The sequence below is a fragment of the Lactuca sativa genome, chromosome 1 (genome assembly GCF_002870075.4).
Source record: "Lactuca sativa cultivar Salinas chromosome 1, Lsat_Salinas_v11, whole genome shotgun sequence".
NCBI classification, from domain to species: domain Eukaryota; kingdom Viridiplantae; phylum Streptophyta; class Magnoliopsida; order Asterales; family Asteraceae; genus Lactuca; species Lactuca sativa.
In genome coordinates, this window is record NC_056623.2 from 197,073,551 (window position 1) to 197,087,103 (window position 13,553).

The window sequence follows — 13,553 nt, forward strand, 5'->3', positions numbered from 1 at the left end:
ATGTGTTACAAGACGCAGAACCTCCTTTGTTTTGGTACGCGGGGCGTGGGACCCACGTGACCGATCGGCTCCGTTCCAAAAATACAAAAAGCATCAACCATGAACCGGAGGGCACCCGAGCATAGAAATAGCAAGAAAGAAAGGAAAAAAAGCAAAAAAAACCGCACGTAAAATCTAAAAAAACGCAAACGGACAACGAAAAAGGGGGGGGGTGCAACACGAGGACTTCCCAGGGGGTCACCCATCCTAGTACTACTCTCGCCCAAGCACGCTTAACTGCGGAGTTCTGATGGGATCCGGTGCATTAGTGCTGGTATGATCGCACCCGAAATACTGTCCATGTTTATTGTTTTTATGTGTTACAAGACGCAGAACCTCCTTTGTTTTGGTACGCGGGGCGTGGGACCCACGTGACCGATCGGCTCCGTTCCAAAAATACGAAAAGCATCAACCATGTACCGGAGGGCACCCGAGCATAGAAATAGCAAGAAAGAAAGGAAAAAAAGCAAAAAAAAACCGCACGTAAAATCTAAAAAAACGCAAACGGACAACGAAAAACGGGGGTGCAACACGAGGACTTCCCAGGGGGTCACCCATCCTAGTAGTACTCTCGCCCAAGCACGCTTAACTGCGGAGTTCTGATGGGATCCGGTGCATTAGTGCTGGTATGATCGCACCCGAAATACCATCCATGTTTATTGTTTTTATGTGTTACAAGACGCAGAACCTCCTTTGTTTTGGTACGCGGGGCGTGGGACCCACGTGACCGATCGGCTCCGTTCCAAAAATACGAAAAGCATCAACCATGAACCGGAGGGCACCCGAGCATAGAAATAGCAAGAAAGAAAGGAAAAAAAGCAAAAAAAAACAACCGCACGTAAAATCTAAAAAAACGCAAACGGACAACGAAAAAGGGGGGGTGCAACACGAGGACTTCCCAGGGGGTCACCCATCCTAGTACTACTCTCGCCCAAGCACGCTTAACTGCGGAGTTCTGATGGGATCCGGTGCATTAGTGCTGGTATGATCGCACCCGAAATAGTATCCATGTTTATTGTTTTTATGTGTTACAAGACGCAGAACCTCCTTTGTTTTGGTACGCGGGGCGTGGGACCCACGTAACCGATCGGCTCCGTTCCAAAAATACAAAAAGCATCAACCATGAACCGGAGGGCACCCGAGCATAGAAATAGCAAGAAAGAAAGGAAAAAAAGCAAAAAAAACCGCACGTAAAATCTAAAAAAACGCAAACGGACAACGAAAAAGGGGGGGTGCAACACGAGGACTTCCCAGGGGGTCACCCATCCTAGTACTACTCTCGCCCAAGCACGCTTAACTGCGGAGTTCTGATGGGATCCGGTGCATTAGTGCTGGTATGATCGCACCCGAAATACTGTCCATGTTTATTGTTTTTATGTTTTACAAGACGCAGAACCTCCTTTGTTTTGGTACGCGGGGCGTGGGACCCACGTGACCGATCGGCTCCGTTCCAAAAATACGAAAAGCATCAACCATGTACCGGAGGGCACCCGAGCATAGAAATAGCAAGAAAGAAAGGAAAAAAAGCAAAAAAAAACCGCACGTAAAATCTAAAAAAACGCAAACGGACAACGAAAAACGGGGGTGCAACACGAGGACTTCCCAGGGGGTCACCCATCCTAGTACTACTCTCGTCCAAGCACGCTTAACTGCGGAGTTCTGATGGGATCCGGTGCATTAGTGCTGGTATGATCGCACCCGAAATACTGTCCATGTTTATTGTTTTTATGTGTTACAAGACGCAGAACCTCCTTTGTTTTGGTACGCGGGGCGTGGGACCCACGTGACCGATCGGCTCCGTTCCAAAAATACGAAAAGCATCAACCATGTACCGGAGGGCACCCGAGCATAGAAATAGCAAGAAAGAAAGGAAAAAAAGCAAAAAAAAAACGCACGTAAAATCTAAAAAAACGCAAACGGACAACGAAAAAGGGGGGGGGTTCAACACGAGGACTTCCCAGGGGGTCACCCATCCTAGTACTACTCTCGCCCAAGCACGCTTAACTGCGGAGTTCTGATGGGATCCGGTGCATTAGTGCTGGTATGATCGCACCCGAAATACTGTCCATGTTTATTGTTTTTATGTGTTACAAGACGCAGAACCTCCTTTGTTTTGGTACGCGGGGCGTGGGACCCACGTGACCGATCGGCTCCGTTCCAAAAATACAAAAAGCATCAACCATGAACCGGAGGGCACCCGAGCATAGAAATAGCAAGAAAGAAAGGAAAAAAAGCAAAAAAAACCGCACGTAAAATCTAAAAAAACGCAAACGGACAACGAAAAAGGGGGGGGGTGCAACACGAGGACTTCCCAGGGGGTCACCCATCCTAGTACTACTCTCGCCCAAGCACGCTTAACTGCGGAGTTCTGATGGGATCCGGTGCATTAGTGCTGGTATGATCGCACCCGAAATACTGTCCATGTTTATTGTTTTTATGTGTTACAAGACGCAGAACCTCCTTTGTTTTGGTACGCGGGGCGTGGGACCCACGTGACCGATCGGCTCCGTTCCAAAAATACGAAAAGCATCAACCATGTACCGGAGGGCACCCGAGCATAGAAATAGCAAGAAAGAAAGGAAAAAAAGCAAAAAAAAACCGCACGTAAAATCTAAAAAAACGCAAACGGACAACGAAAAACGGGGGTGCAACACGAGGACTTCCCAGGGGGTCACCCATCCTAGTAGTACTCTCGCCCAAGCACGCTTAACTGCGGAGTTCTGATGGGATCCGGTGCATTAGTGCTGGTATGATCGCACCCGAAATACCATCCATGTTTATTGTTTTTATGTGTTACAAGACGCAGAACCTCCTTTGTTTTGGTACGCGGGGCGTGGGACCCACGTGACCGATCGGCTCCGTTTCAAAAATACGAAAAGCATCAACCATGAACCGGAGGGCACCCGAGCATAGAAATAGCAAGAAAGAAAGGAAAAAAAGCAAAAAAAAAAACCGCACGTAAAATCTAAAAAAACGCAAACGGACAACGAAAAAGGGGGGGGTGCAACACGAGGACTTCCCAGGGGGTCACCCATCCTAGTACTACTCTCGCCCAAGCACGCTTAACTGCGGAGTTCTGATGGGATCCGGTGCATTAGTGCTGGTATGATCGCACCCGAAATACTGTCCATGTTTATTGTTTTTATGTGTTACAAGACGCAGAACCTCCTTTGTTTTGGTACGCGGGGCGTGGGACCCACGTGACCGATCGGCTCCGTTCCAAAAATACAAAAAGCATCAACCATGAACCGGAGGGCACCCGAGCATAGAAATAGCAAGAAAGAAAGGAAAAAAAGCAAAAAAAACCGCACGTAAAATCTAAAAAAACGCAAACGGACAACGAAAAAGGGGGGGGGGGGGGTGCAACACGAGGACTTCCCAGGGGGTCACCCATCCTAGTACTACTCTGGCCCAAGCACGCTTAACTGCGGAGTTCTGATGGGATCCGGTGCATTAGTGCTGGTATGATCGCACCCGAAATACTGTCCATGTTTATTGTTTTTATGTGTTACAAGACGCAGAACCTCCTTTGTTTTGGTACGCGGGGCGTGGGACCCACGTGACCGATCGGCTCCGTTCCAAAAATACGAAAAGCATCAACCATGAACCGGAGGGCACCCGAGCATAGAAATAGCAAGAAAGAAAGGAAAAAAAGCAAAAAAAAAAAACCGCACGTAAAATCTAAAAAAACGCAAACGGACAACGAAAAATGGGGGGTGCAACACGAGGACTTCCCAGAGGGTCACCCATCCTAGTACTACTCTCGCCCAAGCACGCTTAACTGCGGAGTTCTGATGGGATCCGGTGCATTAGTGCTGGTATGATCGCACCCGAAATACTATCCATGTTTATTGTTTTTATGTGTTACAAGACGCAGAACCTCCTTTGTTTTGGTACGCGGGGCGTGGGACCCACGTGACCGATCGGCTCCGTTCCAAAAATACGAAAAGCATCAACCATGAACCGGAGGGCACCCGAGCATAGAAATAGCAAGAAAGAAAGGAAAAAAAGCAAAAAAAAAACCGCACGTAAAATCTAAAAAAACGCAAACGGACAACGAAAAAGGGGGGGGGGGGGGGGGGTTCAACACGAGGACTTCCCAGGGGGTCACCCATCCTAGTACTACTCTGGCCCAAGCACGCTTAACTGCGGAGTTCTGATGGGATACGGTGCATTAGTGCTGGTATGATCGCACCCGAAATAGTATCCATGTTTATTGTTTTTATGTGTTACAAGACGCAGAACCTCCTTTGTTTTGGTACGCGGGGCGTGGGACCCACGTGACCGATCGGCTCCGTTCCAAAAATACGAAAAGCATCAACCATGAACCGGAGGGCACCCGAGCATAGAAATAGCAAGAAAGAACGGAAAAAAAGCAAAAAAAACCGCACGTAAAATCTAAAAAAACGCAAACGGACAACGAAAAAGGGGGGGGGGTTCAACACGAGGACTTCCCAGGGGGTCACCCATCCTAGTACTACTCTGGCCCAAGCACGCTTAACTGCGGAGTTCTGATGGGATACGGTGCATTAGTGCTGGTATGATCGCACCCGAAATACTATGCATGTTTATTGTTTTTATGTGTTACAAGACGCAGAACCTCCTTTGTTTTGGTACGCGGGGCGTGGGACCCACGTGACCGATCGGCTCCGTTCCAAAAATACGAAAAGCATCAACCATGAACCGGAGGGCACCCGAGCATAGAAATAGCAAGAAAGAAAGGAAAAAAAGCAAAAAAAAACAACCGCACGTAAAATCTAAAAAAACGCAAACGGACAACGAAAAAGGGGGGGTGCAACACGAGGACTTCCCAGGGGGTCACCCATCCTAGTACTACTCTCGCCCAAGCACGCTTAACTGCGGAGTTCTGATGGGATCCGGTGCATTAGTGCTGGTATGATCGCACCCGAAATAGTATCCATGTTTATTGTTTTTATGTGTTACAAGACGCAGAACCTCCTTTGTTTTGGTACGCGGGGCGTGGGACCCACGTGACCGATCGGCTCCGTTCCAAAAATACAAAAAGCATCAACCATGAACCGGAGGGCACCCGAGCATAGAAATAGCAAGAAAGAAAGGAAAAAAAGCAAAAAAAACCGCACGTAAAATCTAAAAAAACGCAAACGGACAACGAAAAAGGGGGGGGTGCAACACGAGGACTTCCCAGGGGGTCACCCATCCTAGTACTACTCTCGCCCAAGCACGCTTAACTGCGGAGTTCTGATGGGATCCGGTGCATTAGTGCTGGTATGATCGCACCCGAAATACTGTCCATGTTTATTGTTTTTATGTGTTACAAGACGCAGAACCTCCTTTGTTTTGGTACGCGGGGCGTGGGACCCACGTGACCGATCGGCTCCGTTCCAAAAATACGAAAAGCATCAACCATGTACCGGAGGGCACCCGAGCATAGAAATAGCAAGAAAGAAAGGAAAAAAAGCAAAAAAAAACCGCACGTAAAATCTAAAAAAACGCAAACGGACAACGAAAAACGGGGGTGCAACACGAGGACTTCCCAGGGGGTCACCCATCCTAGTAGTACTCTCGCCCAAGCACGCTTAACTGCGGAGTTCTGATGGGATCCGGTGCATTAGTGCTGGTATGATCGCACCCGAAATACCATCCATGTTTATTGTTTTTATGTGTTACAAGACGCAGAACCTCCTTTGTTTTGGTACGCGGGGCGTGGGACCCACGTGACCGATCGGCTCCGTTCCAAAAATACGAAAAGCATCAACCATGAACCGGAGGGCACCCGAGCATAGAAATAGCAAGAAAGAACGGAAAAAAAGCAAAAAAAACCGCACGTAAAATCTAAAAAAACGCAAACGGACAACGAAAAAAGGGGGGTTCAACACGAGGACTTCCCAGGGGGTCACCCATCCTAGTACTACTCTGGCCCAAGCACGCTTAACTGCGGAGTTCTGATGGGATACGGTGCATTAGTGCTGGTATGATCGCACCCGAAATACTATCCATGTTTATTGTTTTTATGTGTTACAAGACGCAGAACCTCCTTTGTTTTGGTACGCGGGGCGTGGGACCCACGTGACCGATCGGCTCCGTTCCAAAAATACGAAAAGCATCAACCATGAACCGGAGGGCACCCGAGCATAGAAATAGCAAGAAAGAAAGGAAAAAAAGCAAAAAAATAACCGCACGTAAAATCTAAAAAAACGCAAACGGACAACGAAAAAGGGGGGGTGCAACACGAGGACTTCCCAGGGGGTCACCCATCCTAGTACTACTCTCGCCCAAGCACGCTTAACTGCGGAGTTCTGATGGGATCCGGTGCATTAGTGCTGGTATGATCGCACCCGAAATAGTATCCATGTTTATTGTTTTTATGTGTTACAAGACGCAGAACCTCCTTTGTTTTGGTACGCGGGGCGTGGGACCCACGTGACCGATCGGCTCCGTTCCAAAAATACGAAAAGCATCAACCATGAACCGGAGGGCACCCGAGCATAGAAATAGCAAGAAAGAACGGAAAAAAAGCAAAAAAAACCGCACGTAAAATCTAAAAAAACGCAAACGGACAACGAAAAAAGGGGGGTTCAACACGAGGACTTCCCAGGGGGTCACCCATCCTAGTACTACTCTGGCCCAAGCACGCTTAACTGCGGAGTTCTGATGGGATACGGTGCATTAGTGCTGGTATGATCGCACCCGAAATACTATCCATGTTTATTGTTTTTATGTGTTACAAGACGCAGAACCTCCTTTATTTTGGTACGCGGGGCGTGGGACCCACGTGACCGATCGGCTCCGTTCCAAAAATACGAAAAGCATCAACCATGAACCGGAGGGCACCCGAGCATAGAAATAGCAAGAAAGAAAGGAAAAAAAGCAAAAAAATAACCGCACGTAAAATCTAAAAAAACGCAAACGGACAACGAAAAAGGGGGGGGTGCAACACGAGGACTTCCCAGGGGGTCACCCATCCTAGTACTACTCTCGCCCAAGCACGCTTAACTGCGGAGTTCTGATGGGATCCGGTGCATTAGTGCTGGTATGATCGCACCCGAAATAGTATCCATGTTTATTGTTTTTATGTGTTACAAGACGCAGAACCTCCTTTGTTTTGGTACGCGGGGCGTGGGACCCACGTGACCGATCGGCTCCGTTCCAAAAATACAAAAAGCATCAACCATGAACCGGAGGGCACCCGAGCATAGAAATAGCAAGAAAGAAAGGAAAAAAAGCAAAAAAAAAAAAACCGCACGTAAAATCTAAAAAAACGCAAACGGACAACGAAAAAGGGGGGGTGCAACACGAGGACTTCCCAGGGGGTCACCCATCCTAGTAGTACTCTCGCCCAAGCACGCTTAACTGCGGAGTTCTGATGGGATCCGGTGCATTAGTGCTGGTATGATCGCACCCGAAATACCATCCATGTTTATTGTTTTTATGTGTTACAAGACGCAGAACCTCCTTTGTTTTGGTACGCGGGGCGTGGGACCCACGTGACCGATCGGCTCCGTTCCAAAAATACGAAAAGCATCAACCATGAACCGGAGGGCACCCGAGCATAGAAATAGCAAGAAAGAAAGGAAAAAAAGCAAAAAAAAAAAACCGCACGTAAAATCTAAAAAAACGCAAACGGACAACGAAAAAGGGGGGGTGCAACACGAGGACTTCCCAGGGGGTCACCCATCCTAGTACTACTCTCGCCCAAGCACGCTTAACTGCAGAGTTCTGATGGGATCCGGTGCATTAGTGCTGGTATGATCGCACCCGAAATAGTATCCATGTTTATTGTTTTTATGTGTTACAAGACGCAGAACCTCCTTTGTTTTGGTACGCGGGGCGTGGGACCCACGTGACCGATCGGCTCCGTTCCAAAAATACAAAAAGCATCAACCATGAACCGGAGGGCACCCGAGCATAGAAATAGCAAGAAAGAAAGGAAAAAAAGCAAAAAAAACCGCACGTAAAATCTAAAAAAACGCAAACGGACAACGAAAAAGGGGGGGGTGCAACACGAGGACTTCCCAGGGGGTCACCCATCCTAGTACTACTCTCGCCCAAGCACGCTTAACTGCGGAGTTCTGATGGGATCCGGTGCATTAGTGCTGGTATGATCGCACCCGAAATACTGTCCATGTTTATTGTTTTTATGTGTTACAAGACGCAGAACCTCCTTTGTTTTGGTACGCGGGGCGTGGGACCCACGTGACCGATCGGCTCCGTTCCAAAAATACGAAAAGCATCAACCATGTACCGGAGGGCACCCGAGCATAGAAATAGCAAGAAAGAAAGGAAAAAAAGCAAAAAAAAACCGCACGTAAAATCTAAAAAAACGCAAACGGACAACGAAAAACGGGGGTGCAACACGAGGACTTCCCAGGGGGTCACCCATCCTAGTAGTACTCTCGCCCAAGCACGCTTAACTGCGGAGTTCTGATGGGATCCGGTGCATTAGTGCTGGTATGATCGCACCCGAAATACCATCCATGTTTATTGTTTTTATGTGTTACAAGACGCAGAACCTCCTTTGTTTTGGTACGCGGGGCGTGGGACCCACGTGACCGATCGGCTCCGTTCCAAAAATACGAAAAGCATCAACCATGAACCGGAGGGCACCCGAGCATAGAAATAGCAAGAAAGAACGGAAAAAAAGCAAAAAAAACCGCACGTAAAATCTAAAAAAACGCAAACGGACAACGAAAAAAGGGGGGTTCAACACGAGGACTTCCCAGGGGGTCACCCATCCTAGTACTACTCTGGCCCAAGCACGCTTAACTGCGGAGTTCTGATGGGATACGGTGCATTAGTGCTGGTATGATCGCACCCGAAATACTATCCATGTTTATTGTTTTTATGTGTTACAAGACGCAGAACCTCCTTTGTTTTGGTACGCGGGGCGTGGGACCCACGTGACCGATCGGCTCCGTTCCAAAAATACGAAAAGCATCAACCATGAACCGGAGGGCACCCGAGCATAGAAATAGCAAGAAAGAAAGGAAAAAAAGCAAAAAAATAACCGCACGTAAAATCTAAAAAAACGCAAACGGACAACGAAAAAGGGGGGGTGCAACACGAGGACTTCCCAGGGGGTCACCCATCCTAGTACTACTCTCGCCCAAGCACGCTTAACTGCGGAGTTCTGATGGGATCCGGTGCATTAGTGCTGGTATGATCGCACCCGAAATAGTATCCATGTTTATTGTTTTTATGTGTTACAAGACGCAGAACCTCCTTTGTTTTGGTACGCGGGGCGTGGGACCCACGTGACCGATCGGCTCCGTTCCAAAAATACAAAAAGCATCAACCATGAACCGGAGGGCACCCGAGCATAGAAATAGCAAGAAAGAAAGGAAAAAAAGCAAAAAAAAAAAAACCGCACGTAAAATCTAAAAAAACGCAAACGGACAACGAAAAAGGGGGGGTGCAACACGAGGACTTCCCAGGGGGTCACCCATCCTAGTAGTACTCTCGCCCAAGCACGCTTAACTGCGGAGTTCTGATGGGATCCGGTGCATTAGTGCTGGTATGATCGCACCCGAAATACCATCCATGTTTATTGTTTTTATGTGTTACAAGACGCAGAACCTCCTTTGTTTTGGTACGCGGGGCGTGGGACCCACGTGACCGATCGGCTCCGTTCCAAAAATACGAAAAGCATCAACCATGAACCGGAGGGCACCCGAGCATAGAAATAGCAAGAAAGAAAGGAAAAAAAGCAAAAAAAAAAACCGCACGTAAAATCTAAAAAAACGCAAACGGACAACGAAAAAGGGGGGGTGCAACACGAGGACTTCCCAGGGGGTCACCCATCCTAGTACTACTCTCGCCCAAGCACGCTTAACTGCAGAGTTCTGATGGGATCCGGTGCATTAGTGCTGGTATGATCGCACCCGAAATAGTATCCATGTTTATTGTTTTTATGTGTTACAAGACGCAGAACCTCCTTTGTTTTGGTACGCGGGGCGTGGGACCCACGTGACCGATCGGCTCCGTTCCAAAAATACAAAAAGCATCAACCATGAACCGGAGGGCACCCGAGCATAGAAATAGCAAGAAAGAAAGGAAAAAAAGCAAAAAAAACCGCACGTAAAATCTAAAAAAACGCAAACGGACAACGAAAAAGGGGGGGGTGCAACACGAGGACTTCCCAGGGGGTCACCCATCCTAGTACTACTCTCGCCCAAGCACGCTTAACTGCGGAGTTCTGATGGGATCCGGTGCATTAGTGCTGGTATGATCGCACCCGAAATACTGTCCATGTTTATTGTTTTTATGTGTTACAAGACGCAGAACCTCCTTTGTTTTGGTACGCGGGGCGTGGGACCCATGTGACCGATCGGCTCCGTTCCAAAAATACGAAAAGCATCAACCATGTACCGGAGGGCACCCGAGCATAGAAATAGCAAGAAAGAAAGGAAAAAAAGCAAAAAAAAACCGCACGTAAAATCTAAAAAAACGCAAACGGACAACGAAAAACGGGGGTGCAACACGAGGACTTCCCAGGGGGTCACCCATCCTAGTACTACTCTCGCCCAAGCACGCTTAACTGCGGAGTTCTGATGGGATCCGGTGCATTAGTGCTGGTATGATCGCACCCGAAATACTATCCATGTTTATTGTTTTTATGTGTTACAAGACGCAGAACCTCCTTTGTTTTGGTACGCGGGGCGTGGGACCCACGTGACCGATCGGCTCCGTTCCAAAAATACGAAAAGCATCAACCATGAACCGGAGGGCACCCGAGCATAGAAATAGCAAGAAAGAAAGGAAAAAAAGCAAAAAAAACCGCACGTAAAATCTAAAAAAACGCAAACGGACAACGAAAAAGGGGGGTGCAACACGAGGACTTCCCAGGGGGTCACCCATCCTAGTACTACTCTCGCCCAAGCACGCTTAACTGCGGAGTTCTGATGGGATCCGGTGCATTAGTGCTGGTATGATCGCACCCGAAATAGTATCCATGTTTATTGTTTTTATGTGTTACAAGACGCAGAACCTCCTTTGTTTTGGTACGTGGGGCGTGGGACCCACGTGACCGATCGGCTCCGTTCCAAAAATACAAAAAGCATCAACCATGAACCGGAGGGCACCCGAGCATAGAAATAGCAAGAAAGAAAGGAAAAAAAGCAAAAAAAACCGCACGTAAAATCTAAAAAAACGCAAACGGACAACGAAAAAGGGGGGGGTGCAACACGAGGACTTCCCAGGGGGTCACCCATCCTAGTACTACTCTCGCCCAAGCACGCTTAACTGCGGAGTTCTGATGGGATCCGGTGCATTAGTGCTGGTATGATCGCACCCGAAATACTGTCCATGTTTATTGTTTTTATGTGTTACAAGACGCAGAACCTCCTTTGTTTTGGTACGCGGGGCGTGGGACCCACGTGACCGATCGGCTCCGTTCCAAAAATACGAAAAGCATCAACCATGTACCGGAGGGCACCCGAGCATAGAAATAGCAAGAAAGAAAGGAAAAAAAGCAAAAAAAAACCGCACGTAAAATCTAAAAAAACGCAAACGGACAACGAAAAACGGGGGTGCAACACGAGGACTTCCCAGAGGGTCACCCATCCTAGTACTACTCTCGCCCAAGCACGCTTAACTGCGGAGTTCTGATGGGATCCGGTGCATTAGTGCTGGTATGATCGCACCCGAAATACTATCCATGTTTATTGTTTTTATGTGTTACAAGACGCAGAACCTCCTTTGTTTTGGTACGCGGGGCGTGGGACCCACGTGACCGATCGGCTCCGTTCCAAAAATACGAAAAGCATCAACCATGAACCGGACGGCACCCGAGCATAGAAATAGCAAGAAAGAAAGGAAAAAAAGCAAAAAAAAAACCGCACGTAAAATCTAAAAAAACGCAAACGGACAACGAAAAAGGGGGGGTGCAACACGAGGACTTCCCAGGGGGTCACCCATCCTAGTACTACTCTCGCCCAAGCACGCTTAACTGCGGAGTTCTGATGGGATCCGGTGCATTAGTGCTGGTATGATCGCACCCGAAATAGTATCCATGTTTATTGTTTTTATGTGTTACAAGACGCAGAACCTCCTTTGTTTTGGTACGCGGGGCGTGGGACCCACGTGACCGATCGGCTCCGTTCCAAAAATACAAAAAGCATCAACCATGAACCGGAGGGCACCCGAGCATAGAAATAGCAAGAAAGAAAGGAAAAAAAGCAAAAAAAACCGCACGTAAAATCTAAAAAAACGCAAACGGACAACGAAAAAGGGGGGGGGGGGGGGGTGCAACACGAGGACTTCCCAGGGGGTCACCCATCCTAGTACTACTCTCACCCAAGCACGCTTAACTGCGGAGTTCTGATGGGATCCGGTGCATTAGTGCTGGTATGATCGCACCCGAAATACTGTCCATGTTTATTGTTTTTATGTGTTACAAGACGCAGAACCTCCTTTGTTTTGGTACGCGGGGCGTGGGACCCACGTGACCGATCGGCTCCGTTCCAAAAATACGAAAAGCATCAACCATGTACCGGAGGGCACCCGAGCATAGAAATAGCAAGAAAGAAAGGAAAAAAAGCAAAAAAAAACCGCACGTAAAATCTAAAAAAACGCAAACGGACAACGAAAAACGGGGGTGCAACACGAGGACTTCCCAGGGGGTCACCCATCCTAGTACTACTCTCGCCCAAGCACGCTTAACTGCGGAGTTCTGATGGGATCCGGTGCATTAGTGCTGGTATGATCGCACCCGAAATACTATCCATGTTTATTGTTTTTATGTGTTACAAGACGCAGAACCTCCTTTGTTTTGGTACGCGGGGCGTGGGACCCACGTGACCGATCGGCTCCCTTCCAAAAATACGAAAAGCATCAACCATGAACCGGAGGGCACCCGAGCATAGAAATAGCAAGAAAGAAAGGAAAAAAAGCAAAAAAAACCGCACGTAAAATCTAAAAAAACGCAAACGGACAACGAAAAAGGGGGGTGCAACACGAGGACTTCCCAGGGGGTCACCCATCCTAGTACTACTCTCGCCCAAGCACGCTTAACTGCGGAGTTCTGATGGGATCCGGTGCATTAGTGCTGGTATGATCGCACCCGAAATAGTATCCATGTTTATTGTTTTTATGTGTTACAAGACGCAGAACCTCGTTTGTTTTGGTACGCGGGGCGTGGGACCCACGTGACCGATCGGCTCCGTTCCAAAAATACAAAAAGCATCAACCATGAACCGGAGGGCACCCGAGCATAGAAATAGCAAGAAAGAAAGGAAAAAAAGCAAAAAAAACCGCACGTAAAATCTAAAAAAACGCAAACGGACAACGAAAAAGGGGGGGGTGCAACACGAGGACTTCCCAGGGGGTCACCCATCCTAGTACTACTCTCGCCCAAGCACGCTTAACTGCGGAGTTCTGATGGGATCCGGTGCATTAGTGCTGGTATGATCGCACCCGAAATACTGTCCATGTTTATTGTTTTTATGTGTTACAAGACGCAGAACCTCCTTTGTTTTGGTACGCGGGGCGTGGGACCCACGTGACCGATCGGCTCCGTTCCAAAAATACGAAAAGCA

At 48.2% G+C, this 13,553-nt stretch overlaps 38 non-coding genes across 38 annotated transcripts; all 38 read right to left on the minus strand.

Moving 5' to 3' along the window:
* Nucleotides 1-208: 208 nt before the first annotated feature.
* LOC128128478 (5S ribosomal RNA) lies at nt 209-327 on the minus strand. The gene has a single exon (XR_008226427.1). It is a non-coding gene; the product is annotated as a 5S ribosomal RNA (ribosomal RNA).
* Nucleotides 328-560: 233 nt separating this feature from the next.
* On the minus strand, nt 561-679 carry LOC128130516 (5S ribosomal RNA). Its single transcript, XR_008228441.1, has one exon. It is a non-coding gene; the product is annotated as a 5S ribosomal RNA (ribosomal RNA).
* A 237-nt stretch (nt 680-916) lies between these two features.
* LOC128128479 (5S ribosomal RNA) lies at nt 917-1,035 on the minus strand. The gene has a single exon (XR_008226430.1). It is a non-coding gene; the product is annotated as a 5S ribosomal RNA (ribosomal RNA).
* A 233-nt stretch (nt 1,036-1,268) lies between these two features.
* Nucleotides 1,269-1,387, minus strand: LOC128128481 (5S ribosomal RNA). The gene has a single exon (XR_008226433.1). It is a non-coding gene; the product is annotated as a 5S ribosomal RNA (ribosomal RNA).
* A 233-nt stretch (nt 1,388-1,620) lies between these two features.
* LOC128130154 (5S ribosomal RNA) lies at nt 1,621-1,739 on the minus strand. Its single transcript, XR_008228077.1, has one exon. It is a non-coding gene; the product is annotated as a 5S ribosomal RNA (ribosomal RNA).
* A 236-nt stretch (nt 1,740-1,975) lies between these two features.
* On the minus strand, nt 1,976-2,094 carry LOC128130740 (5S ribosomal RNA). Its single transcript, XR_008228663.1, has one exon. It is a non-coding gene; the product is annotated as a 5S ribosomal RNA (ribosomal RNA).
* Nucleotides 2,095-2,329: 235 nt separating this feature from the next.
* LOC128128483 (5S ribosomal RNA) lies at nt 2,330-2,448 on the minus strand. Its single transcript, XR_008226435.1, has one exon. It is a non-coding gene; the product is annotated as a 5S ribosomal RNA (ribosomal RNA).
* A 233-nt stretch (nt 2,449-2,681) lies between these two features.
* On the minus strand, nt 2,682-2,800 carry LOC128130517 (5S ribosomal RNA). The gene has a single exon (XR_008228442.1). It is a non-coding gene; the product is annotated as a 5S ribosomal RNA (ribosomal RNA).
* Nucleotides 2,801-3,037: 237 nt separating this feature from the next.
* Nucleotides 3,038-3,156, minus strand: LOC128128485 (5S ribosomal RNA). Its single transcript, XR_008226439.1, has one exon. It is a non-coding gene; the product is annotated as a 5S ribosomal RNA (ribosomal RNA).
* Nucleotides 3,157-3,396: 240 nt separating this feature from the next.
* On the minus strand, nt 3,397-3,515 carry LOC128130616 (5S ribosomal RNA). The gene has a single exon (XR_008228539.1). It is a non-coding gene; the product is annotated as a 5S ribosomal RNA (ribosomal RNA).
* Nucleotides 3,516-3,752: 237 nt separating this feature from the next.
* LOC128130066 (5S ribosomal RNA) lies at nt 3,753-3,871 on the minus strand. Its single transcript, XR_008227989.1, has one exon. It is a non-coding gene; the product is annotated as a 5S ribosomal RNA (ribosomal RNA).
* Nucleotides 3,872-4,117: 246 nt separating this feature from the next.
* Nucleotides 4,118-4,236, minus strand: LOC128131164 (5S ribosomal RNA). The gene has a single exon (XR_008229095.1). It is a non-coding gene; the product is annotated as a 5S ribosomal RNA (ribosomal RNA).
* Nucleotides 4,237-4,472: 236 nt separating this feature from the next.
* LOC128131165 (5S ribosomal RNA) lies at nt 4,473-4,591 on the minus strand. The gene has a single exon (XR_008229096.1). It is a non-coding gene; the product is annotated as a 5S ribosomal RNA (ribosomal RNA).
* A 237-nt stretch (nt 4,592-4,828) lies between these two features.
* Nucleotides 4,829-4,947, minus strand: LOC128128486 (5S ribosomal RNA). Its single transcript, XR_008226440.1, has one exon. It is a non-coding gene; the product is annotated as a 5S ribosomal RNA (ribosomal RNA).
* Nucleotides 4,948-5,181: 234 nt separating this feature from the next.
* LOC128128487 (5S ribosomal RNA) lies at nt 5,182-5,300 on the minus strand. The gene has a single exon (XR_008226441.1). It is a non-coding gene; the product is annotated as a 5S ribosomal RNA (ribosomal RNA).
* A 233-nt stretch (nt 5,301-5,533) lies between these two features.
* On the minus strand, nt 5,534-5,652 carry LOC128130518 (5S ribosomal RNA). The gene has a single exon (XR_008228443.1). It is a non-coding gene; the product is annotated as a 5S ribosomal RNA (ribosomal RNA).
* A 233-nt stretch (nt 5,653-5,885) lies between these two features.
* On the minus strand, nt 5,886-6,004 carry LOC128131166 (5S ribosomal RNA). The gene has a single exon (XR_008229097.1). It is a non-coding gene; the product is annotated as a 5S ribosomal RNA (ribosomal RNA).
* A 235-nt stretch (nt 6,005-6,239) lies between these two features.
* On the minus strand, nt 6,240-6,358 carry LOC128128489 (5S ribosomal RNA). Its single transcript, XR_008226442.1, has one exon. It is a non-coding gene; the product is annotated as a 5S ribosomal RNA (ribosomal RNA).
* Nucleotides 6,359-6,591: 233 nt separating this feature from the next.
* On the minus strand, nt 6,592-6,710 carry LOC128131167 (5S ribosomal RNA). The gene has a single exon (XR_008229098.1). It is a non-coding gene; the product is annotated as a 5S ribosomal RNA (ribosomal RNA).
* Nucleotides 6,711-6,946: 236 nt separating this feature from the next.
* Nucleotides 6,947-7,065, minus strand: LOC128128491 (5S ribosomal RNA). Its single transcript, XR_008226445.1, has one exon. It is a non-coding gene; the product is annotated as a 5S ribosomal RNA (ribosomal RNA).
* Nucleotides 7,066-7,303: 238 nt separating this feature from the next.
* Nucleotides 7,304-7,422, minus strand: LOC128130520 (5S ribosomal RNA). The gene has a single exon (XR_008228445.1). It is a non-coding gene; the product is annotated as a 5S ribosomal RNA (ribosomal RNA).
* Nucleotides 7,423-7,659: 237 nt separating this feature from the next.
* LOC128130238 (5S ribosomal RNA) lies at nt 7,660-7,778 on the minus strand. Its single transcript, XR_008228160.1, has one exon. It is a non-coding gene; the product is annotated as a 5S ribosomal RNA (ribosomal RNA).
* Nucleotides 7,779-8,012: 234 nt separating this feature from the next.
* On the minus strand, nt 8,013-8,131 carry LOC128128492 (5S ribosomal RNA). The gene has a single exon (XR_008226446.1). It is a non-coding gene; the product is annotated as a 5S ribosomal RNA (ribosomal RNA).
* Nucleotides 8,132-8,364: 233 nt separating this feature from the next.
* Nucleotides 8,365-8,483, minus strand: LOC128130521 (5S ribosomal RNA). The gene has a single exon (XR_008228446.1). It is a non-coding gene; the product is annotated as a 5S ribosomal RNA (ribosomal RNA).
* A 233-nt stretch (nt 8,484-8,716) lies between these two features.
* Nucleotides 8,717-8,835, minus strand: LOC128131169 (5S ribosomal RNA). Its single transcript, XR_008229100.1, has one exon. It is a non-coding gene; the product is annotated as a 5S ribosomal RNA (ribosomal RNA).
* A 235-nt stretch (nt 8,836-9,070) lies between these two features.
* Nucleotides 9,071-9,189, minus strand: LOC128128493 (5S ribosomal RNA). The gene has a single exon (XR_008226464.1). It is a non-coding gene; the product is annotated as a 5S ribosomal RNA (ribosomal RNA).
* A 238-nt stretch (nt 9,190-9,427) lies between these two features.
* LOC128130522 (5S ribosomal RNA) lies at nt 9,428-9,546 on the minus strand. The gene has a single exon (XR_008228447.1). It is a non-coding gene; the product is annotated as a 5S ribosomal RNA (ribosomal RNA).
* Nucleotides 9,547-9,782: 236 nt separating this feature from the next.
* LOC128130240 (5S ribosomal RNA) lies at nt 9,783-9,901 on the minus strand. Its single transcript, XR_008228162.1, has one exon. It is a non-coding gene; the product is annotated as a 5S ribosomal RNA (ribosomal RNA).
* Nucleotides 9,902-10,135: 234 nt separating this feature from the next.
* Nucleotides 10,136-10,254, minus strand: LOC128128495 (5S ribosomal RNA). The gene has a single exon (XR_008226465.1). It is a non-coding gene; the product is annotated as a 5S ribosomal RNA (ribosomal RNA).
* Nucleotides 10,255-10,487: 233 nt separating this feature from the next.
* On the minus strand, nt 10,488-10,606 carry LOC128128496 (5S ribosomal RNA). The gene has a single exon (XR_008226466.1). It is a non-coding gene; the product is annotated as a 5S ribosomal RNA (ribosomal RNA).
* Nucleotides 10,607-10,838: 232 nt separating this feature from the next.
* LOC128128500 (5S ribosomal RNA) lies at nt 10,839-10,957 on the minus strand. The gene has a single exon (XR_008226468.1). It is a non-coding gene; the product is annotated as a 5S ribosomal RNA (ribosomal RNA).
* A 234-nt stretch (nt 10,958-11,191) lies between these two features.
* LOC128128502 (5S ribosomal RNA) lies at nt 11,192-11,310 on the minus strand. Its single transcript, XR_008226469.1, has one exon. It is a non-coding gene; the product is annotated as a 5S ribosomal RNA (ribosomal RNA).
* Nucleotides 11,311-11,543: 233 nt separating this feature from the next.
* On the minus strand, nt 11,544-11,662 carry LOC128130067 (5S ribosomal RNA). Its single transcript, XR_008227990.1, has one exon. It is a non-coding gene; the product is annotated as a 5S ribosomal RNA (ribosomal RNA).
* Nucleotides 11,663-11,897: 235 nt separating this feature from the next.
* Nucleotides 11,898-12,016, minus strand: LOC128128503 (5S ribosomal RNA). The gene has a single exon (XR_008226470.1). It is a non-coding gene; the product is annotated as a 5S ribosomal RNA (ribosomal RNA).
* Nucleotides 12,017-12,258: 242 nt separating this feature from the next.
* On the minus strand, nt 12,259-12,377 carry LOC128130376 (5S ribosomal RNA). Its single transcript, XR_008228301.1, has one exon. It is a non-coding gene; the product is annotated as a 5S ribosomal RNA (ribosomal RNA).
* Nucleotides 12,378-12,610: 233 nt separating this feature from the next.
* On the minus strand, nt 12,611-12,729 carry LOC128128504 (5S ribosomal RNA). Its single transcript, XR_008226472.1, has one exon. It is a non-coding gene; the product is annotated as a 5S ribosomal RNA (ribosomal RNA).
* A 232-nt stretch (nt 12,730-12,961) lies between these two features.
* Nucleotides 12,962-13,080, minus strand: LOC128128506 (5S ribosomal RNA). Its single transcript, XR_008226473.1, has one exon. It is a non-coding gene; the product is annotated as a 5S ribosomal RNA (ribosomal RNA).
* Nucleotides 13,081-13,314: 234 nt separating this feature from the next.
* On the minus strand, nt 13,315-13,433 carry LOC128128507 (5S ribosomal RNA). The gene has a single exon (XR_008226474.1). It is a non-coding gene; the product is annotated as a 5S ribosomal RNA (ribosomal RNA).
* Nucleotides 13,434-13,553: the final 120 nt, after the last annotated feature.